General features: G+C 44.6%; 1 pseudogene; it reads left to right on the top strand.

The window, feature by feature from the left end:
- The window catches only part of LOC118584537, a 29,713-nt pseudogene extending 11,502 nt beyond the window's left edge, over positions 1–18,211 (top strand).
- Positions 18,212–21,352: the final 3,141 nt, after the last annotated feature.

The following is a 21,352-nucleotide window of genomic DNA, read 5'->3' on the forward strand; positions in this document are numbered from 1 at the left end:
GGGCGTTGGGGATCTGAACTCACGTCCTCATCCTTGCACAGCAGGTATATTACCTATTAAGGTATTCCCCTAGCACCTCCCGAGAGCCTTTCTTTCTTTTAAACATAAACTCCAACTGTGCTTTACACTGACTTATCCTGAATTTCTTTTCTGTGTTGCAGCTGGAGATGTAGCTTTACCTCAGTTGGGGTCTCTAACCTCCTAAGTGAATTCCTCCAACCACTGCAGGTGGTGGCAATGAACTATACTTCTCTCCCTGCTGTTGCAACGGGTCCAAGTGACCACGCATTGAAACCCGGGATCCACGTCACAGACGCAGCAGAACCTGGGTCACTGCATTCTCCGTGCACTAGTTCATTTCATACTTTATTACGCAGCTTTCTGTATTTCTGGTCTGTTTTTACCATGAAGGCCGGCGGAGGCAGGGACAGAGCCCATGCCCGGCAACGTTCCCCGTACATTCAGAATCTGGTCCAGTGCATCATGTCTATGCACGTGTTTTCCTTCTCACGTAGCTCATGGGCCACCAAAATCTCAACGGTATCCTCACCACAGATTGCATTGCCAGGCAGAGCTGGGTGTGATAGTGCTTTTCCTTATGGCCACATAAATCTGTCTGTGAACCTTCTATTCACAGGCTTTCAGGGGATCACTAAGCCAGACAGAAAAGAGCCTGTGGACTTTAGACCAGGTACGGAATTTACTAAAGCCATCTCTTCTTAAGCTTGTGGAGTAGGACATAGCTGAGAGCCTGGGTGTGTTTGGTCTGGACCCCTGGCCATTCTAACCTCTTTCCTTCCATTGATAAAACCTATCTTAAATGTCATAATGAAGCTGGGCACAGTGGGGCATGCCTTTAATCCTGTCACTTAGGAGGTAGAAGCAGGTGGATCTTTGTGAGTTTGAGGCTAGCCTTATCCACAAAGATTTCAGGCCACCCCGGGCTACATACATAGTAAGACCCTTTCTTGAAAAAAAAAAATGTCACCATTGGCCAAGTGCGGTACACTCCAGTAATTCCAGCTACTCTGAATGTTGAGGCAGGAGGACTGAAAATTCAAGGCCTGCCTGGGTGACATGGTGACTTTAAGTCCAGCCTGGACAGTCTCATGAGCTCCTGTTTGAACTTTGACCTTTCGTTAGTGAAACTAAAGCACATACTGATATGCTGATAGTAATGGCCCTATGGTCAGAGGTAACGAAAGTCAATAAGGAATTCTCCATCAGAGTTTGTATGAGAGACTTTTCCTGGGGAGATAGATGCACTCCTCCCCCCCCAATTCTACTCAATCCAGAAGGGTTCAACCAAACCTGGTGATCAGTGAGTTTTTATTAGGGTCATTAACAGGAATTTGGGTGAGGGGCTATTACAGGGGCAGGAACGACTCCAGGGCAGCTGCAGAGCCCACCCTGACACAGGTGAGCTCTCGGAGGGCACAACCTGAGGGCAGCTCCGAGGTTGAGACATCTCTGCCTGGATCGGAACTGGTCAGTCGCCTCTTCTCCTAGCCTTGTGCATGGGGGAGGGGCCCTCCGAATCTTGCAAATTTTCATCTTTCAGGATGTCGAAGTTTGTTTACTTCCTGTGAGCCTCCCCCTCCCTCCCAGAGGGTATTGCCATACCACAGCATTCTTTCAAACTAAGAATGCACAGTTCACCTTTAAAGAATGTTGTTATTCTTTCATTAATGCAATGTAAGCACACATTGATTTGCTGATAAGATAATGGTCACATTTATTAAAAAAAAAATGACATCTAGGTCAGAGTTTCCTTTTCTGTCCGTTCACTATTTTATCTCCCGTGTACGAGGGTTCTGCTTGCATGTATGTCTGTGCACCATATACCTGCCAAACCGAGAGTAGGGTATCAGATCCCCTGGAGCTGGAGTTCTAGATGGGTGTGAGCTGCCATACTCGTTCTGGGAATCAAACTTAGGATGTCTGTAAGAGCAGCCAGTGCTTTGAACCACAGCACCATCTCTCCAGCCCTGTGTCCCAGTGTAGACTAAGAACACACGTTTCATTTTATGGAAAAAACTTAAGCAATGTCTGTGCTGTGAGACACTTACGTTGCCCCTGAGGCAGCACCGGTGTTGGGAAAGAAAGGCCTCAGTGTTGCCCAGAGGAGCATAGGAACAAAAGCCATAGTAACTCGCAAGACAATTTCTTTTTGCAAAAAGGGTGTACCAGAGCCTACACTGGCCTAGTGAACACACACTCAGCCAGAATGGCCTCTGCCTTTTATCCCTGGTGTAGGTGGTGACTGTGTCTCATCCCATGGGTGGGATCTCTGTAATAATTGTTTGCAGGAAGAAATAAAGAACGAGGGTCTGCCCAACCTTACAGTTAGAGCAGGCTTTATTTAATGTGAGAGGTGGTACGTCAAGACGGGGTCACAGTGTGATCAGGGTGCAGGACCAAGTAACACACAGACCAGAGCTGGAGTTCCAGTTACAGGCTTTCGGCGGGTGGTGTTTTTAGCCAAGGAAAGAGAAGGGAGAGGCTTTCCTTTGGGGCAGATGGCGGGAGCTGACCATTTTCCTTAGATAAGGTGTTTTGAGGTGCAGGGTCTATGCTGTCCTTGTATCACTGTGTGTGTGTGTGCGCGTGTGCGTGTGCGTGTGCGTTTGTGTGTGTGTGTGCGTGTGCGTGTGTGTGTGTGTGTGTGTGTGCTGGGATTAAAGGTGTGTACCACTACCGCCCAGCTTCTGCTCTGGCTTGCTCTGACCTCAAGGCAACTTTATTAACATACAAATAAAATCACATTTCAATACAAAATAAAATAGCACTACACTTCCCCTTTTCTATTTTAATAAAAAGAAAAAAAAGGAAAAAAAGTTATAACTAATATAAGAAAAACTATATACAAAAGTACAATAACTATATATACCATATATACAAACAATAAATACCTAAACAATGTCTAGTCCATTTGCATTTGACAAATTCAGAGAAAATAATTCCATTATCTATCCTATTTTGGTAAGTCCAAAATGTACCTGATTCACTTTCTATCCTAACTTACATTGCTAATGGAACTATCTTATAACGTCTTTGCTCCAGCATATGTCTCTATTAAAATAAAACAGTTTTTTGCTTATTATAATATAAAGCATATTACAGGTATACCACATAATCCTACAGGCCAAGCAGTTATAGAAAGATCCAACAGAACTCTAAAGGACATGATAAATAAACAGAAAGGGGTAACAAAAACCCCCAGAAATAGACTGCACAATGCTCTATTAACTTTAAATTTTCTCAATGTTAATGAGAAAGGAACAACAGCTGCAGAGAGACATTGGTTAACAGAAAAAAACTACAGAATTAAATCAGCCTATATACTTCAAGGATGTGCTGACCTCAGAATGGAAACCAGGGTATGTGTTACGTTGGGGACGAGGTTTTGCTTTTGTTTCTGCAGGAGAAGATAAGCTGTGGGTACCATCAAAACTGATAAAGGTTCGATTTGAACAAGAGAGACCTCTTAATTAGAGGAGGTGATAGTTCATCAACCAACATGACCATCCAGTTTAAACTCACTTATACCATTAATACAGGACTTTTCATTTAATCAGATGTAACTTGCCAAAAGGGAACCTCCCCAAAATTAATCTTGGGGAAGGGTTTTTGTTTTTGTCTTTTAGGAGAATGAAGGCTAAGGAATCTGAAGAACACTGGACAAATGAGACAACTGAAGAAAAAGGACAAATCATCTGTCCCAGGAAAAAGAGTAAAATGGCCTATTGGTATATCATCTACAAAATTTCACAAATCTTCCTAAATGTTTGTTTCTGCACTTCTCTAAAAAACTAATGCTATTGGTCTTCTTGTAGTCCCAGTTCAATTAAAGTTTAAAGCTGACTTTGGAGTTGGAGAACGGCTCTCTCCTCCTTTAAACTCAAGCGTGTTGTTAAAAGGAAAATGAAAACTCCCTGTATCATACCAGAAGAAAGAGCCATCTTCTGACATGGGACAGGAGAAAAATCAAATTAATTAAGGGACTATTCTATTACTAATCTCAATTCTTTGATTCTATTCTGATTCTTTAAACTTTTCTTAAAGTATGAATTTTATATCAAAATTTACAAGATATATATATATTTTAAACTTTGTTAAGATAATAATGGTCATATAGAGTACTAATTAATTCTAGAGAAAAGGCTTCTATTAGCTGCCTATACATGTCTTTGTGTTCAAGTCTCTTTTCAGTTTTCTGTAGGAAATCACGGCCAGGCCTAACATCAACTGAAATCTCCAGGAAGAAGATGGGGCCCCACAACGACAATTCCATGTGGAAAATAATATCACTAAGCTGACAAACATCATCTACAGATCAGCTTTGGACTACAAAGTGCTTAGAGCAATTCTGAGATGGCTAGCTGAGATGATCCAGTTTCAAAGACTACTTGAATAAGGATTTGAGATAAACCCTGAACTTTGGCATTATGGATAACAAAGAATATAGTTACCTTTCCTAGAATTTGTCAATTAACCCAAAATTTTTCTTTTCAGAATAAAGACAACTTCGCCCATACCCAGCAGGAAGCAATTTTAAGAATACGACGCCCACATTCCCAAAGGGGTGGTGTGGGGTGGGTGGTTTTTTGGTCTTTTTATGGGTTTTGGATCTGGGATAGTTTTCATTGTTTAGGAGGGTTGGTTACAAGTTGTTGTTAAGGGTTAGGAAAAGGGATAGGCAAAAAGTGCTTGTTTAAAAAAAAAAGAAAAAAGAAAAAGACAATTACTAGTTTTAAATACTTTACACTGGATTGGATTGTTTTATATTGTATACAAATTATTATTATTATTGAGATTGAGATTGTTAGAATATGCCATATACATATTTCTAATCTTGCTCGAGATATTGTATTTATACCATTCATTTAACAATGTAATGCAATTTGCTAATCCTTGAATGTTAGTATTATCAACTATTAGGATATATAGAAATGAAAGTTAGTGGTTAGACATTAGAATTGAACTTGTAGTCATATTAGGTGTGTTTTCAAGATCAAACAGATATATTTTAGATAGACAGGTCATCTTCAAACCCTTCAGAGATCTACAGAATATGGCATTTAAAATGTTTTAATAACTTAGGAATTTTTCTTTTTTGCTATGACTATGAGACATGTCGGCTCCTGGCAGTACCAATCTACTTCAGGGAAAATATGGGCATTGAAGAAACTGTATATGGAGTTAACTTTCATTGTGGCAAAAGTCAGCCACTGGACAACAAAGTATCCTCGAATCAACTGCTGACAAACAGGACAGACAGGACATGAAACAAAGGACTACTGATTCTTGCCAAAACAAGTGTGGTTTTGGCTTTAACAAAAGGCATCTTCTGAAGCCAGGACAATATGGCACCATCCCTGAAGTGAGTGGCCTTTGCAATCTGTAAAAGGTACCGTGCCCTTTTCTTTGAAGGCAGCTGAACAGGGAGTGGGCCGATGGCTTCTGATGTGCATTGGAACAGCAGATGAAACAGTTATTCTTCAAGAATAACTAAGCTCACCCCTCTCAAGTGCTGGGATTAAAGGCGTGCACCACTACCGCCCAGCTTCTGCTCTGGCTTGCTCTGACCTTGAGGCAACTTTATTACCATACAAATAAAATATCACTGTGTGTGTGTGTGTGTGTGTGTGTGTGTGTGTGTGTGAATGTGTGTGTGAGTGTGTGTATGTGTGTGAGTGTGTATGTGTGTGTGAGTGTGTGTGTATGTGTGTGAGTGTGTGAGTGTGTGTATGTGTGTGAATGTGTGTGTGAGTGTGTGTGTATGTGTGTGAGTGTGTGAATGTGTGTGTGAGTGTGTGTATGTGTGTGTGAGTGTGTGTGTGTGTGTGTGTGTGTGAATGTGTGTGTGAGTGTGTGTATGTGTGTGAGTGTGTATGTGTGTGTGTATATGTGTGAGTGTGTGAATGTGTGTGTGAGTGTGTGTGTGTGTGAATGTGTGTATGTGTGTGTGTGTGTGAGAGAGTGTGTGTGTGTGAATGTGTGTGTGTGTATGAGTGTGTGTGAGTGTGTGTGTGTATGAGTGTGTGTGTGTGAATGTGTGTGTGTGTGTGTGTGTGTGTGTGTGAGTGTGTGTGTGTGTGTGTGTGTGTGTGTGTGTGTGGTGATGGGCAGTTGCTTTTTCTCTTCAGTCCCCAAATAGCTGCTTCCTGGAGCTATGAGTTCCGTTAGGGCCTTAGCTTTTTGGGGGAATGGGGTAGGGGGCAGGGATGTTATTCCTTTAATATCAACTGCATGATCTGATGTGATTGGCTAAGTGGTACAAAGAAGGAGGTGGGGGGGAGTTCAGGAAATTTGGGCCCTTGTCAGGTTGACTACCTTGGGAAGGAATGTTTTTCACACCTGTAAGACATATTATCTAGAATTCCATTACATATTCGATTTCATTTTAAACACTTACCTTTGGTGAAAAACATCTTTTTTTTTTTTTTTTTTTGAGACAAGGTTTCTCGGTGTAGTCCTGGCTGTCCTAGAACTCACTTTGTAGACCAGGCTGGGCTCGAACTCACAGAAATCTGCCTGGCTCTGCCTCCTGAGTGCTGGGATTAAAGGTGTGCGCCACCACTGACTAGCTACCAATTCTTTGTTTAATGCAACTGTGGTAGATCTCAGACTGTCTAGCTACCCTTCACATTTCCAGAAATCAGCCCCGCCCCCTGCCCTGCCCCCTGAGAGTTAAGAAGTCACAGGTGCTAACTAACTCCCCCTTCAAACTGCAAGACCTGTTTATGACCTACCCAGAACCTGGCTCCCCGTTACATAGGCTAAGCCAGACTAAATCACGTGGGATGGAATTTACCACTAACCCTCTAAAGTATAAGAACAGAAAACCCCCTTTGTTCGGGGGATCTTAAGACTTTTCCATCAGGAACCCCCATCACACTGTGCATAGTGACTCCCCTCCCGTTCTCCCACGTCAAGCTCTCTCTTCATTAAGGTCCTCTGCTATGGTGTTCATGCTAATGTTCTTTTTTTTTTTTTTTTTAAAGATTTATTTATTTATTTAGTACACAGAAGAGGGTGTCAGATCTCACTACAGATAGTTGTAAACCACCATGTGGGTACTGGGAATTGAACTCAGGGCCTCTGGAAGAACAGTCAGTGCTCTTAACCTCTGGGCCTTCTCTCCAGCCCACTAATGTTCTTAAGACGCTCTGCACGCCCCCTGCGGCGGGCTCACCACCTCACAGGGCTCTCTCCTACTGTAGTTCACTCTGAAGGTAATGTCCCCCCAATTTCTGGAAGAAGAAACAGAAAAGAGGGGCAGTGGTTGGATCAGGAGAGAGGGGCGGACATGAACCGACCCTTCAGGAATGAGCCTTAGTAGGAGAGAGGGCCCTGGGAATCGTGATTGAACTTTAAGGTGCAGAGCATCACAGAGAAACAGTGCGTCCTACCAGAGACAGTGTGGCGGGAGTTTAAAGGGGCGAGAGGTTTCCCTTTAAAACTAGGAAAGGAACATTACCGAGCGGGTAGCTGAGCAAGATCAGAGTGCTGCTGTGGACGGGATGATAACGGGAGCCCTGGAGGAGGAGCCGCCAGAGAAATCTTCGAATCAAGGAAAACCTCTAACTTTTATATCCCCTATGGGGTGGTGAGAAGATTCCCCACCATGTGAGTTAGTTAGGACCTCCTGATGTGAAGAGGAATATGGAGGAGCCAGGTAAGGGGTAGGGCCATAATTAGGGCTGTAAAGCCACAGCATGGTGTGGCTTCTTAACTCTCTGCTCAGAGAGAAAGAGGGAGGAGAGGAGAGGAGAGGAGAAGACGGAAAGAGTGAGCTGCATTGACTCATGACCTGGTTCCCTCAGGCTGTGAAATCTGGCTACTTCGAGTGACCAGCATTTTAAAGGGAGAGGTCCTCTATCTAACAGAAATCACAAGTGTGTTTCACCAAGCTCTTTCAGAGAACTGGATAGTCTTGTTTTTCCAATCCTGTAGAAATACTGGGACAGGCCAGGATGATGATTCAAACTTGTGATCCCCGAACTTGGGAGGTAGCTGCAGAAGGGATATCTTTGGCTAGACTGTGAGTTTAGGACCAGCCTGGGCTACATGAGACCCCATCGGGGGTGGGGAGAGAGTATGAACATGTCCGGACAGTAGAAAGGGTTTAGGATCGTGTGACCTGGGGCTCAGCTGTTTTTCTAGTACCAGATATGATAGTGGGGAAGCCTCACGGAGGGGCCGTTCCTGAAGAGGCAAGACTAAAGTCCAGGTTGCAGTGTGGGGCTGAGAGGGACTGAATACACACCAGCTCTGCATTGGCCAGAGTGCTGGGTGCATGGGCTAAACCCTGCCCCTTGGCACTCTGGTTGACACAGGAGTTGACGGTTCTTCTGAAAGTGTTACTTCATGTGCAACGCGCCTCCCCCGCCTTTCTTTGCGTAGTGCCTTGAGTTGGCCTGAGACTTCACACATGATTGGCTAGCACTCCACTACTGAGCTACATTTCTATGTCCAATCACAGGTTTTATTCTGAGACAGGGTCTTGCTGTCCAGGCTTGTTTTGAACTTGTGATCTTTCTGTCTCAGCCTCCTAGAGTAGCTGGGACTGTAGGTGTGTGCCATCACACCAGGTTACTTCTATGTGTAGAGCTAAGTGACAGGGAGGGCCAATGTGCCTGGGGATTTGGCAGTCCTTGGCCTTTTCTCTGCAAGGACAGCTTGCCTAGGGTGGTGTGTGTGTTTGTACTTGAAATAGCAACTCTTGGAACTGAGGCTGTAGTTCAGTGTTAGAGCAGCTGCTAAGAATGCACGAGACCCTGGCTTGGCTCCTCAGTATCAAATCAGAGAGGGCCATACTTGTATACCTATGTAGTGTATCATAGGGGCTGGAGACACAGCTCACTGCTTGCTGTCTTTGCAGAGGACAGGAATTCTGCTCTCAAAATCCACTTTAGTCACGTCACAACCTTTTGTAACCCTAGTCCTTGGGGATCTGATGCCCTCTTCTGGTTTCTGAGGGCACCCATATAATTAAAAATAAATCTTAAACGAAGCATTACAACTAACAAGATTTCTAAGTGAATGGGGATAGAAATGTGTAGTGGGTGGAGAAGGCTAGCTCTGCCAGGAGATGCTCTCTGTACCAAATGCTACCCCTATCCCCAGGATGTGGTGGATCTTAAAGAACATTGTCTGCAGGCTTCTTCGGCGGTTTGTAGCGACTGTAGGCAGAGGCTGCCATCTGGTGGTCATGTTTCAGGTTGCACCCTACAGGACTCCAGGCTCTTTACCTACTTTCTCAGCAGGATGTCAGGCAGTCCCGCTGCTCAGGTTAACCTCCAACATTGTATGTCTAAGTTAATTGTGGTGATAGTTGCATAAATTTGTGAATAAGCTAAAAATTTATTGTCCATCATCATCATCATCATCATCATCACCATCATCATCATCATCACCACCATCATCATCATTTTGGTTTTTTGAGATAGGGTTTCTCTGTGTAGTCCTGGCTGTCCTGGAACTCACTCTGTAGAGCAGGCTAGTCTAGAACTCACAGAGAACTGTCAGCCTCTGCCTCCAGAGTCCTGGCATTAAAGATGTGTCCCACCACTGCCCGGCAAATGGGTAAGCATTTTTCTGGTAGTGAGGAACTGAATCTCGCACCTTCTGTATGCTAGGCAAGTGCTCTACCTGTGCTACAGTCTCAGCTATGGAGATGTTTTCTTAATTGAGTCTCCCTCTTCCCATATTACTCAATCTCCTGCCAAGTTGAAAACAAACAAAACCAACGAACCAAAACAAAACAAAACCCACCAAAAACCCACCACCACCAAAACCAACCAACCAAACAACAACAAAACCCCCAGACAAACCCCAAAACTAACCAACACAGGAGAAAACGACAAGAATCACATCTGCAAGCTTTTGTGAGTTAGGTGTTATTGGTAGCATATCAAAAGGCCTTGACCTTGTAACTTAGTGCCCATAGGTCAATCTCCTCTCCTTTCTTTACCTCTTGTGCTTCCCAACTTCTGGTAACCACTATTCTGCTCTCCACTTTGTAAGGTCGTTTTTCTTATAACCCACTCGAGAGTGGATGGTTGTGTCTCTTTGTGCCCGGCCTCTCTCTCTGAACATGATGATCGTCAGCCATGTCAATGTTGTCATGAGGAATGGAGTTCCATTCCTTTTCTGGATGGGAGTATGCTGCTGTGTATCCCTCATTCACCCGTCCATCAGTTCATGGCCACCTATGTTGCTTCTGCGTCTCGGCTGTTGTGAGTAGGGATGTGATGGGCATAGATGTCTCTTCAACATCCTTTCTTCATCTCGTGGCCCTTTCGCTGTCTACCCAGTAGAGGAATTGCTGAATCACATTATATTTCTAATTTTAGTTCTTTCTTTTTTGACAGGATCTCACTAGGTATCCCTGGCTGTCCTGGAAATCACTGGGGGAGAAGATGCTGGTCTTGAACTCACAGAGAATGCTTCTCTTTGCCTCCCAAGTGCTGGGATTAAAGGCATGTGCTTCTATGCCCAGCTTATTTTTAATTTTCTAAGGTGCCTCAATACTGTTTTAGATGGCGGTTTTATTAACTCCCTCTCAACATTTATTTTTATGTGTATGGGTGTTTTGCCTGCATGTATAACTTTAAACTATGTGTATTCCTGGTGCCCATGGAGGCCAGAAGAGGGGATTGGTCACCTGGAACTGGAGTTACAGATTACTTGTGAGCTGCCATGTGGGTGCTGGGAATTGAACCCAGATCTTCTGGAAGAGCAGCCAGTGCTTTAACCGCTGAATCATCTCTCCAGCCCTGTGCAGAAGCTTTTAAGGTGGATGTCATCCCACATCTATTTCTGTTGCCTGAGCTTTTGAGGTCATGTCTAAAAATCCCACACCCATTTCTGTGTCCGGTGGCCTTCCTCCATTTCCTCCCAGAAGTTTCAAGTTTCACTTAAGTTTTTGATCCACTTCAAGTTGATTTTTATAACTCCCGAGAGAGGGAAGTGTATATAGTCTAAATCTTCCACGTTGGATATCCAAAGTTCTCAGCCCTGCTGACTGAAAAGCCTCTTTTCTCCAACCTTAACATCCTTTTAATTGCAGTTTCAATTTGCTTCTCAGGCTTTTTAGGTTATCTACTTTTTCTTTAATGAACTTTGGTAATTTATGTCCTATAAGGATTTTTTTCATTTCATTTTGAATTTTATGTTATTTATATTTAAAATATATTTTAAAAAAAACTTAAAAAATTTTTTAGGCATTTTTCTATGTTTGTCCATGCATAAGAAGGTGCTTGGCTGTGAGCCACCATGAGGGCGCTGGGAACCAAACTCAGTCCCTCTGAAAGAGAAACACGTGCTCTTAACTGCTGAGCCACCTCTCCATCCTTCTATTGTTGATTTCTGATTTAATTTCTTTCTAGTCAGTGTTATACGAGTAAAATCCTTTTCATGTAATTGAGATTTGATTGATTGCTGAGACTTTTGTTTTGGTTCCCATCCTGTGTGCATTGGAGAACATTATCCTGCTTTTGTTGGCTTGAGTATTGCATGAGATTAAATTAATCGGTGGTTGCTCAATTGGCCCATATTTTTGATGATTTCCCATCCACTTGTTCTATAAGTTAGAGAGAGAGAGAGAGAGAGAGAGAGAGAGAGAGAGAGAGAGAGAGAGAATATAAAATTTCCAATAGTAACAGTGAATTTATCTCTTTTGAGACAGGGTTTCTCTGTGTAGCTCTGGCTGTACTGGAACTCATTCTGTCGACCAGGCTGGCCTGGAACTCAGAGATCTTCCTGCCTTTGCCTCACCAGGAGTGCCAGGATTAAGGCACGCACCACTATGCTTGGTGGATTTGCCTGTTTTTACACCTTCAGCGCAGATCTAGCAGTCAGTGCCTCTTCCTTCTCTTTGAAGCATTTTTCACTTCCCAGCTCGATCTACAAGGAAGCGCTCTGCAGAGGACATCCCATGAATGAAAAGGACAAGAATGTAAGCCAGAGGAACACCACCTGCATGGTGGAGCAGGCACCTGACCCCAGCCAAGCCTCTGTTTCCACTCCCTGTCCCATCTGTCCCGACCTGAACCTACCCACCCAGACCTCCTATCCCAACCCTGGGTGAAGACAGAGCCTCACCTTGCAGAAAGCCCACATGGAAGAAGCAAGCTACCCACAGCACCCTTGTTTCTAGTTTAAACTAAATGAGGTTTCTATGCAGAGTTTCTGGTCCTTAGGGGTTTCTGTTGTTTGATTTTTTTTTTCCTTCCCCTTTTAAGCATGTCACTACAACCCTGTGGAATGGGGGAGTGGGGCCTTGTCCTTGGCCATGAGGGAGAGGCCAGGGCAAGCTCTGACTTCTTGGTGGAGGGGGGCCCCCACCTGCTCCCCTGTATGGGACTGCCCATCCCCACCACGGGCAACATGGCTGGGGCTGCTGGACCCCACAAATAAAGACCTACCCCACCAAACCAACCAACCAAGCCACCAAGCAACCCAAATCCAATGAGGAACAGGAATTTAGTGCAGTCAGGAAAGTGCAGCAAGGACTGGCAGAGAGAATGCATGGACTTTAGAAATCCAGTTACCAGTGAAAACTGATGACCACATCTGACCCTTATTAGGGCAACCCTATCTGGAGCCCATGGATGCACATGAAAGATTCTAAACAGCAGAGATGTGAAAAATCAAAGCAAGAGGGAGATGGTCCAGAATGTTGCTTTGAGAAGGAGTAAAAATAACCAGAGATGTTTTCTTTTAAGGCTTTCTGATGTGAACATGGGCCAAAGGCTTAAAGGGACTGCGCTTGGTTCTAACAGATAAGGCACAATCTTGAGAGGTGGTGCACTTGCTGCCACTCTGCAGGAGTGACATATGGGAGCTCTTTGGATGCTGGCAGACTCAGCTTGACATAGCCAAGGCAGATGGTGAGTAGCATCACCAGGCGAAGGGGAGGGAGATGTAAACTCCATCCTGCTTTTATCACGCAGCTGTCCCCCTCTGTGTTCTCAACCTGATCCAGATTCTCCACTTCCCATCATGTCACCCAGGCTATCTCTGTCTTAGAAGTTGACAGCAGCAAGAATAGTTTGGGGGACATAACAGATTCAAGATGTTCAGTTCTGACTTTGCAAAGAAGGAGTCCCCTTGCTCATGTTGTTATGCTAATGTTTTCCTGCACTGGACTTCAGTTTAATTTGGTGTGTTCGGTATTCTTACATGGAGACAGGAAAGCATTTATTCAATAGCTTTGTGTTCATGTTTCACTCATAAGCCAGCTCCACTAATGCACTGATGTATAAATATATTCAGAGCCTGGTCTAGGTATTAATAATAGAATAATTTGATGTAATTTTTGTCTTAAAGGAGCTCATGGTTTTGTAGGAAAGAAAGTAGATATTTAGATATCTATACGGCAATTAATGACTTCCCATAGATGTGTGGTCCTTTCAGAACCCAGGGCCTTGTGTTGGGGACTGGCTTCCCGTTTCAGAGGTTTAGTCCATATCATCATGGTGGGAAGCATGGCAGTGTGCAGGTGGACATGGTGCTAGAGAAGGAGCTGAGCGTTCTGCATCTTAGTCCACAGGCAGCAGAAGGAGACTGTGTCACTAGGCATAGCTTGAGCATATGAGACCTCAAAGCCTGCTTTCACAGTGACACACTTCCTCCAACAAGGCCACACCTCTTAATAGTGCCACTGCCTATGGAACAAGCATTGAGACACATGAGTCTATGGGGGCCATTCCTATTCAACCACCACAGTCTCTCTCCTTCCACTTTTTAAAAAAGATTATTTATTATGTGTACAGTTTGCTTGTATCCCTGCAGGCCAGAAGACGGAGCCAGATCTCATGATAGATCATTGTAAGCTACCATATGGGTGCTGGGATTGAACTCAGGACCTCTGAAAGAGCAACCAGTGTTCTTAACCTCTGAGCCATCTCTCCAGCCCCTCTCCTTCCACTTTAAAAGAGTGCTTCATATACCTCATGCTGGGCGTAAACTCATTATGTGGCTGAGGATGGCCTTGAACTTCTGGTCCTCCTGCCTTCATCTACTGGGTGCTGGGATTATAGGCATACACCATTACACCCAGCTCATGTGATGCTGGAGACTGAACCCAGAGTCTCATGAATGCTACATGAGTACTCCACCAACTAAGTTACATCCCCAGCTCATACATCGTGGTCTCCGTAGCCAAGGTGCTCAGCTACAGTTGGGTTCTACTGGAAGACTGGTAGGGCTTTTTCCACGTGTCTCAGGGTTTCCCCACGTGTCTTGGCGTTTTCCCATGCACTGTCTCATTGTTCCATCACTTCAGTAGTGTTTAAGGCACTTACTTTCCTTGCTGCTGAGGCAAAATACCTGCAAGGAGGGACTTAGGTGAGGGGGTTCACTTTGACTCAGGGTTCTGGGGCTACCACTCCATTATGACAGGCAGACCGGGGCTACCACTCTGTTATGACAGGGAGACCAGGCTACCACTCCGTTATGACAGGCAGACCAGGGCTACCACTCCATTATGACAGGCAGACCGGGGCTACCACTCCATTATGACAGGGAGACCAGGGCTACCACTCCATTATGACAGGCAGACTGGGGCTACCACTTCGTTATGACAGGCAGACCGGCAGCGGGGCTCACTCTGACCCTATGAGCTTGAAGCACTGTTTATTTACATCTTGGCAGAGCAGGAAGCAGAAGAGCTGGAATAGAACCCTGAAAGGCCTGCTCTCAGGGACCCACCTCCACCAACCAGTGCTCCCTTCACTAAAGGTGTCATTACTTTCTAAAACAGTTCCACCATTGGGGCCAAGTGTTCTAACACATGAGCCTGGGGAGAACACTCCACACCCAAACCCTAAAGGTACTCTCTTTCTTAGATTTTTTTTAAAAAATATATATATTAAGACAAGGTCTCACATACTGCAGGGATCCTGGCATTCACCATGTAGCTGAAGTTGGTCTTGAATTCCTGAATCTATCACCCAGATACTCAGATTTTAGGCCTGTACTACTTTATCCAGCTTCTCTTTACATTTTTGAGGTAGTGTTTCATGGTGCAGCCCAGGTAGTCCAAATTTCCTTTACAGAGAGATAAACAACGTTTTTCCAGAGAGCAATTGCGAGGTGTTGGGATTCTCAAAGGAGAGGGCCAGAAATGGCATCGCTCTTGCTACGTTTGATTGAGAGGTAGCATCACAATGCCAGCCTGGACTCAAGAGGATAGGAAGTGTGCTCAGCGGGTGAGTGGTATGCACTTAGGTGGAAGAGGGACTTGATAGTGACCTTTTTTGAGGAGTGTTCACCACTGACGCAGCTATATAAGAGCCAGAGCTAGAATTGTATCGAGCACTTGTGAGTCAGATGGCAGGCCACATAACTGACACATGTCATCTCATGGAATCCCTCTATATGAAATCTCCATGCCCTGTTAAGTTCAAGACCAGCCTCAGCTAGCTCAGGTGAAGGTTTTATGAACTTCCCACCCTCCATGAGAGCATGCACACAGTCAACTAACCTAGCAAGTGGGAAAAGCTAAATGCCTCAAGAGAGCGGTTGTTTGGCCGTGAGGGAAGTCCTATATAACAGTACAGCAGTCATATCAAGTCCAGAAGACAGCACTTCCCGACTCCTCCCCATCTCCCTTGATTCCCAGCACACAGGAAACTGAGATGGATGGCTGTTACTCTGAGTCCAGCATGTTGAGCTCCTAGTGTAAAAGATAAATAAATCCCTTGGAGTTGAGGGTATGCTCAGTGTTAAGAGTGTGTGCTTGGCTGGGTGGTGGTGGCGCACGCCTTTAATCTCAGCACTTGGGAGGCAGAGGCAGGCGGATCTTGGTAGTTCGAGGCCAGCCTGGTCTCCAAAGCAAGTTCCAGGAAAGGCACAAAGCTACACAGAGAAACCCTGTCTCGAAAAAAACCAAAAAAAAAAAAAAAAAAAAAAAAAAAAAAAAAGAGTATGTGCTTATCATGTACAGGCTCTTGGTACCATAATAAAGACCCTTTTTTTTTTTTTTTTTTTTCGAGACAGGGTTTCTCTGTAGCTTTGGAGTCTGTCCTGGAACTCATTTTGTAGACCAGGCTGGCCTCGAACTCACAGAGATCCGCCTGCCTCTGCCTCCCGAGTGCTGGGATTACAGGCATGCGCCACCACCGTCCAGCACTTTTTTTTTTTTTGGTTTAAGATCTAGGTGTAGCTGTGCATACCTTTAATTTCAACCCTCAAGAACCATCACCCAAGCTCTTCCTGCTGTCTGCCGATCTGAATGTAGAGCTCTCAGCTCTCTCTCCAGCATCGTGTCTGCCTGCACGCCACCATGTCTGCCTGCACGCCACCATGTTTCCTGCCACAGTGATAATGGACTAAATCTCTGAATTACCGTGTAAGTGCCAGGAGGCCATCATGTTAGCAAGCTGAAAGAGAAACTGAGGCAAGATGTCAGGCTGGAGCTGGAAGAAGAAATTGTCCAGGCTGTCCCAGCCAGTCACCACCAATGTCTTCTTTCAAGTAGGGCGGTTGGTGCGTTAGCTAGAAAAAGGTGCCGGGCAGTGGTGGCGCATGTCCAGCACTCGGGAGGCAGAGGCAAGCGGATCTCTGTGAATTCAAGGCCGACCTGGTCTACAAAGCGAGTGCCAAGAAAGGCTCAAATCTACACAGAGAAACCCTGTCCTGAAATACAAAACAAAACAAAACAAAACAAACAAACAAACAAAAAAAAAAAAAAAAAGAAAAGAAAAAGAAAAAGAAAAAGGGACGCTCATGTACCAGATCAGCGCGGAGCTACACGGCAGCCGTCATTGAGTGCCTTGCAGTGGAAATCCTAGAATTGGCTGGAAACTCTGCCAGGAGCAACAAGAAGGACCGGACAACCCCCAGACACACCCTGACGCCCACTGCCCATGATGAGGAGCTCAACCAGCTGCTGAAAGGAGTAACTTCCCCCAGTGAGGGTGTCCTGCCTGGAATTCACCCCGAACTGCTGACCAAAAAGCTGACCAAAAAGCGAGGGAACAAAGGTAAGTCAGAAACGATCCTCTTCCCACCCACAGAGAAAAGAGGAAGGCTACATCAAGCAAGAAGCAGGGTAAGAAATCCAAGGCCACCAAGCCATGGACATCCAACATGTCCAAACCAAATGACAATGATAAAGGAAGAACACCAAATCCACCTTGGAAGACGAGCCAAGAAGTGGCTTCACTGTAGGGTGAAAAGGGCCAAGAAAAAACACCCTGACCCTGACTTGAAATCACACTAATCCCTGAGTTTGGCACAGAGTCAGGCTGCAGAATCCCACCAATCCCTGAGGTCAGACCATCAAAATCCCACCAATCCCAAGCCACCCTGGAGAGCTCTCCCCGCCTCCAAGAAATCCTATATAAGATCTGTACCCGGTTCAGTTTGCTGCTTCTCAGCAGAGGAACCCACCCTTCTGTGCTTTTCCTTCTCAACAAATCTCTTGAGTGGGGTTTGTTGTGTGATGTGAGCAGAGTCCAGCTGTACCAACTTTTGCTGGAGCAGATCAGAGCAGAGAAGAACTCTTAACACTTTCCATGGGGAAACCCTCCCCTGTAGGAGCAGAGTTGTATTGGGGAAACCTTTCTCTAGAGCAGAGCTGTAAGCTGGTATTCTTACAGCGACTTTGTGGTATTCCTTGACTCCTGACTGCCAGGATACCTTTCCAAATCTGAGCTGTAATGCTTACTTACATTCACCATCCTGTCTTCGAAGAGCTTGGTTTGGGGCAGAAGCTATCCCTGACCCAAAGTAATGTCAGCCGTATTGGCTCCACGGGGGCGGAGTCCACCCGACTGCAGCTGAAATCGACCTCGAAGAAGACATATAAGGAAAGGGAGCTCCGCAAATCCCAACGGCCCTTTGAAAGCTGCTTGAAGCGGCCATCAGCCAGTTCGGTGGGCTCGCAGCCAAATTTGTCATCCACTGTCACATCCCCCAACTGGGTTCCGACAAATGTGAAGAATAACTGGAAGAGACCATCAAAACCTGCTTGTTGGCAGCGGAGGACAAGAAGCTTAAGTCTGTCACTTTCCCACCTTTCTCTAGTGGAAGAAACAGCTGTCCCCAACAGACAGCAGCCCAGGTGACCCTCAAGGCTATCTCAGCCCAAGTCAACAACTGGGGCACGTCCTCTCTGAAGAACTACTTCCTGCTCTTCAACAGCGAGAGCATTGGCATCTACATACAGGATATGGCCAAACTGGACACCAAGTAACTCTCCAGTGGGGATGGAGAAGGATCAGTGTCACATCACAAGAGCAGGGATGGGGGTGGGGTGGGGTGTTATTTTTTAAAAGAATTGAGGAAGGGTGACGTGATAGGGAGGCAGAGGGCATCTACAAGGGTAGCAGAGGCACTGGGAACAGGTCCTGCCTGCCTGGAGAAGGGGCCCAGCACATTTTACATTCTTTACAAAGGCCTCTTCTGCAATTAATCAAGTCTCTACCAGAGTTTTCTTTCCATGTGTTTCTTCCTGTTGCTTTAGAACTTTTTAAAACAAACTAACAGAAAAATAGACCCTGTTTAGATTTATAGCATTGACTTTTACATACTCTCACACACATGCTAACCCTTTCAAATTTCTCAAGTCTTTGGTTCCTCCTTTTTCTAAGTGAAGAGCATGTGGCCGCCACTTGGATTCACTGTCTCCCTCAGTGAATAGAAGATAGGAAAGATGTTATGGGGTGCTTTTCTCTTCTGCTACAGGGTCTTCTTCCTGATCCCTAAAATATTTGTAACTACACCTAAAGACGTTTGCTTCTGGATTTTTGTTTGCTTGTTCAGTTTTATTTTCAAAGAAAAAGAGAAATGAAAGAAAAAAAATCACCTATGTTTCTCTCTGCCCTTGGCCATCACTGACCTGTTTCCTGCGTCTGTGAATTTTACATTTCACATTCAAGTAAGAGCTTGTAATATATCTTTTTCTGATAATATTCTTTTTACGCTGCAAACATTTTAATGATTATTGTTGAGCATACATATCAGAAATTTACATCAAACTGCAACACATTAAATAAATGTTTATAATATACAAAGAAAAGACAATCAAACATAAAAGTTGCTGTGAGTGTGCCTTGCACCTAGACCAGTGTTTCCCTCCCTTAATATATCTTTATATTTGAGCTGCACAAACACACTTTAGAATTTCATCTTGATAGAATGGTATTTAGGAACAAAAAAAAAACCTTCCACCTCAAAGAAATAAAAAGGCTGTGCATGATTATGTGCTGAACAAATAGAGAACACTAGAATACTCTGGTAGTGCAGGCATCATTAAAAAGGAAAAGAAAAAGCCTGAGATGCTCATTAACACTCTATGTTTTAAGGAAGCAGTATTTTTGACCAAGTAGCTAAAGAGCCAGCAAAACGGGGATCAGTGACGGCAACTGTAGTGTATGGAGTATGAAATGATGACATTTGATACAAACACAGAATTTCCGGTGAGCACTGAAGAGCTGAGCGGCTGCTCTGTGGAGCTCTACTATTACACATTTCACATTCAAGTAAGAGCTTGTAATGTACATTTTTCTGATAATGTTCTTTAAAAAGCTTTAAATTTATTTATTTTTATGTGTGTGAGTGTTTTGTCTGTGGTACCCTTGGAGGCCAGAAGAGGGTATCAGATGCCCTGGGACTAGAGTTACAGATGGTTGTGAACCTCCTTGTGGGTGCTGAGAATTGAATCCAGATCCTCTGGAAGAGCAGTCAGTACTCTTAACCACTGAGCCATCTCTCCAGTCCCATAACATTTTTTTTTCTTTTAAATGCCAGGATTTGGTGAATGGATCAAGGTGGATGGGTAGGAAAGCAAAGAAATTGTACCTTTAACAGTATCTCAGATGTGTGTGTGTGGACCCAAGGAAGAAGAGAAAGCATTAGAAGCCACGTAAAGCTGTAGGGAGAGAGGGAGAAGATGGCACAGATAATCTGAGTTGTGGGACTCCTGGGTCACTTACGGAGAGATGCCCTTGAGTAGTGTGTGTAGGATGTGTGACTCTGAAGATCGGAGACATTAGCTTTCATTTCACACTTAGAAAATTTGAGATTCAGAAGAGAAATCCTTTGCCCAGGGTTCACAGATCTTGCCCATCTGCCTGGTGCCTCACACATTATATTTGCCTTCTCGTGGGTAAAGAGATTAATGAAGAATTCATCAGCAGAGTACAGCAGTCCTCCAGACTGCGCTCAGTGTGCAGCTCACTTCTCCTAAGAAAGAATGGAAGCTATATTCAATCGACTGTTCATTTTCCTCCATTGTTTGTGATGCTGGGAATTGAACACCAAACCTGGAAGGTGCTAGGTAAGCATTCTTATATTCCTAGCCCTAAGACAATATTATTTTAAAAAATTTAAAATTATAGGCTGGGGATGGCAGTGCATGCCTTTAATTCCAGCACTTGGGAGGCAGAGGCTGGCAGATTTCCATGTGCTTGAGGTCAGCCTGGTCTACACAATGAGTTCTAGGATAGCCAAGACATATATCTTTAATTATATATGTGCTTGTGCATGTGCTGTGGGGAGTGTGTCGCAGTCAGGAAAACTGGTAGGAGTTGGTTCTCTCCTGTTATGTGGGTCCCTGGAACTTATACAGGCAAGTTCTGTGGCAAGAACCTTTACCCTTTGAGGCCTCTTCCCAGTTAACAATATTACTTTATTTTAGATTGCTTTTTTATTTTTTATTTTATTTTATTTATTTATTTTTTTGAGCTGAGGTTTGAACTCAGGGCCTTGCGCTTGCTAGGCAAGTGCTCTACCTCTGAGCTAAATCCCCAACCACTTATTTTAGTTTACGTCTATGTATATTTTGCCTGCATGTGTCTGTGTGCACCTCATGTGGGCCTGGTTCCCCCAGAGGTCAGAAGAGGGGGTTCTAGGCTCCTCTAGATCAAGAGTCAGGAATAGTTGTGAGCCACCAGGTGGGTGCTGGGAACCAAACCTGGGTCCTCTGCAAGAGGTTCTTAACCGCTGAGCTATCTCTCCAGCTCTGACAAATACTATTTTAACAATTTAGAACCTTTGGCTGCATATGGTCATTTAGCAACCCCTCTCCCTTTTGATGTGTCCTAGGGTGGCCTCGGATTGGCCATGTAGCCAAGAACGATCTTGTACTTTGATACTCCTGCTTCCACCTCCTGAGCGCTAGGATTATAGGTTTGAACCACTATGACTGGTTTTCTGTGGGGCTGGGTATTGGACCCTGGGCTTTGTGCTTGCTGGGCAAACACTCAGCTTCTCTCTGCTCCAGCCCCTCTGCTACTGTTTACACAGGACAAGTCAAGTGAAGAGAAGTCAGATAAATATTGAAAACACAAAAAGTAAAAACATAAAAATCCCAGCACACCTGAGGGGACACAGA

This window comes from Onychomys torridus, chromosome 5, assembly GCF_903995425.1.
Source record: "Onychomys torridus chromosome 5, mOncTor1.1, whole genome shotgun sequence".
NCBI classification, from domain to species: domain Eukaryota; kingdom Metazoa; phylum Chordata; class Mammalia; order Rodentia; family Cricetidae; genus Onychomys; species Onychomys torridus.